This window comes from Rhinolophus sinicus, chromosome 12 (assembly GCF_057876585.1).
Source record: "Rhinolophus sinicus isolate RSI-liver-muscle chromosome 12, RSI-T2T, whole genome shotgun sequence".
Taxonomy (NCBI): Eukaryota; Metazoa; Chordata; class Mammalia; order Chiroptera; family Rhinolophidae; genus Rhinolophus; species Rhinolophus sinicus.
The window spans coordinates 38242930-38245909 of NC_142512.1; the positions used below are offsets into that span (position 1 = coordinate 38242930).

General features: G+C 42.3%; 1 non-coding gene across 1 annotated transcript; it reads right to left on the reverse strand.

The window, feature by feature from the left end:
• Window positions 1-72, reverse strand: TRNAC-GCA (transfer RNA cysteine (anticodon GCA)). Its single transcript has one exon. It is a non-coding gene; the product is annotated as a tRNA-Cys (tRNA).
• Between the last annotated feature and the right edge of the window lie 2908 nt (window positions 73-2980).

Consider the following 2980-nt stretch of genomic DNA (forward strand, 5'->3'; position numbering starts at 1 on the left):
AGGGGGCACCCGGATTTGAACCGGGGACCTCTTGATCTGCAGTCAAATGCTCTACCCCTGAGCTATACCCCCTCTAGCGGGAAGGGGAAGAATACAACTTAATTACAGTGTTTACTGGCCAGCCATCGTCTGTGTTGATTAACAATAGTTTGGTATTTATGATCGATTGCTTCAGGTTTTCCGAAGTAATAGTAAAGAACTAAAAGAAGATTGCAGAGGCAATCCAAACACAAGTGGTGGGAGAGAAGAGCGAAGTCTGCTTTGATTCAGGCTTGAAGGACCTGTGGATGTGTGCAATGGGATTCGTCTCCTACATTAACTACAGCCTTTTCTACCTCTGGCATCTGGTGATTCTTCAAGTCTAATGTCCATCTTTCCTGCCTCCAATCTGAGCTGCATTGAATTCCCAGCCCAGTGCTTTGCACACAAGAGGAAGTGCTTCCCTCTTTGCTCTTGTACCAGAAGTGCCCTCATTGTCTCCATTCTCTCCAGTATCTTCAGTCACTTCCTCCTCTTCCTTGACTCCTTCAAATATCAACAGGCTTCCCCTGGATTAAAAAATCCTTCCTGTCTCAAACCTTCCACACCTTGAATCTCCTCCTCACTCTCTTAGCAGAAGAGCTCGCCTCTTCCTTTTTGGAGAAAATTAGAATCAGTTATAGGCGGCAGTGTGCTGGTGAATGACTAACAACATGCTCCAGGGGGCCTGATTTCCCAAGGTGCAAGTATTCTTACCTGCTGATTTTAAGCTACCAAAGAGAAGTCAACTGGCTTTAAAAATTCCTGAAAATTTAACCATCGGTTATCGCAAGCTGGTATGAACCAAATCTAGCACACTTCTGGAATCAACCATCTCCTTCATCAGCTACCAACTAACCAGACACTGACAAATCCAAAAATTTTATTTCCATCCTGGACCTCTCCCTGAATTCCAGAATTAACTGGTTCTCCAACTGCATACTTAACATCTCCTCTTAAATGTCTGTGGGGCACTTCAAACTTAACATGTTGACCTCATCCTTGAATGTGAAGTCCATGAGGATAGGAAGCTATGCTTTATTACTTTCTGTGTAAGAGTTTTAAAAAGAAACTCTTGAATTTTTTCCCCCCTAAATTTACTCTTTTCCCAGTGTTCTTTATCTCAGGAAACTACACCACCATCCACCCCGAGAGTGAAGACCAAAAAAAAAAGTCATTCTTGATTTTCTCTTTCCTTCATTTCCCCCAAGCCATCCACTGTACAAGAAGCGTGTGGCTCTCCTGCTATGTTCAGTCTGGATGCCAGCACTCCCCTCCAGCTCTGCTGATGCACTGTGGTAAGCTAAACAGTGGCCCTCAAACATGTCCTCATCCCAATCCCCTTGTGAATATGCTACCTTACATGACAAAAAGGACGTTGCAGGCAGATGTAATTAAGTTAAGGATCTTGAGATGGGGAGATTATCCTGGATTATCCTAGTGAGTTTAATGTAATCACAAGGGCCATAATAAGAGGGAGGCTGGAGGGTCACAGTCAGAGACAGAGCGAAGATGTAAGAGTAGAAGCAGGGTTCAGAGAGTGAGGAGATGCTACCCTGCTGGCTTTGAAGATGAAGAAAGGGAGCAGGAGACAAAGAGTTCAGGAGGCCTCTAGAAGGTACAAAAGTCAAGGAAACTGATTCTCCCCTAAAGACTCCAGAAGCAATACAGGCATGCCAACACCTTGATTTTAGCCCAGTGAAATTGATTTTGGAATTCTGACCTCCAGATCTGTCAGATAATATATTTGTGTTGTTTTAAGTAAGTAAGTTTATGGTAATTTGTTGCAGCAGTGATAGGAAACTAATGCACCACTGTAATCTAAGATATCACCACCATCTCTCACCAGCACTATTGCAACAGAATCCTAACCTGTCTCTATGTGTCCACTCTTTCTTTCTTTTACTGTGATAAGAACACTCAACGTGAGATTTACCCTCTTAACAGATTTTTAAATGTACAATACAATATTGTTAACTATAGGCACAGTGTTGTACAGCAGAGCTCTAGAATTTATTCATCTTACATGACTGCAACTTTATACCCAGTCATTAGCTACTCCCCATTTCTCTTTCTTCATTCCCTGGCAACCACCATTCTACTCTCTGCTTCTGTGAGTTTGACTGTTTTAGGTATCTCATACAAGTGGAACAATGCAGTATTTGCCCTTTTATGATTGGTTTATTTAACTTAGCCTAATGTGACATGTTGTCACAGATTTCCTTCTTTTTAAGGCTGAATAATATTCCATTATATGCATTTTCTATGTCTAGTCTTGACCTCCTATAAACCTTTCCCATAGGAGTATGGGTGATGATTTCAAATTCCTCTGCTCAAAACTATCCAATGCTGGCTTTTCATCCATTTGGAGTAAAATCCAAACTCCTTACCTTGGCCTACAAGGCCCTCTACAGCCCTGGCTACTTCTCCAGCTCTCTTGAATTGCTTTCCCCTTGTCCATCTTCCTCCAGCCACTTTGGCTCTAGAGCCTTTGCAGTAGTAGCCATTTCCTCTACCTGGTATGCCCCTTCCCATCCCATGGCCAAATGTCTGTCTCTTTCACGTCACTCAGGTCTGAATGCCAAAATCACCTCCTCAGAAAAGTCTTTTTCCATGGTTTTCAAACTTGAAATAGCCCCCCTCATCATTCCTGGGTATTTCCTTGTTTATTCATTTGTGCTTTTGTTTCTAGTCTGTCTCCATTAGATTTTAAATTCAGTGAGAGTGAGGCTCTTTGTGTCTTTCTATTGAAAGTATGTCTGCACCTAGAGTGGGACACATACGGTGTTTCCCCGAAAATAAGACCAGATTGTATATTAATTTTTGCTCCAAAAGATGCATTAGGGCTTATGTTCAGGGGATGTCATCCTGAAAAATCACGCTAGAGCTTATTTTCCTGTTAGGTTTTATTTTCAGGGAAAGGTACTACTAGAGAGTATAGCCAGGGAAGGTCTCTCAGTGG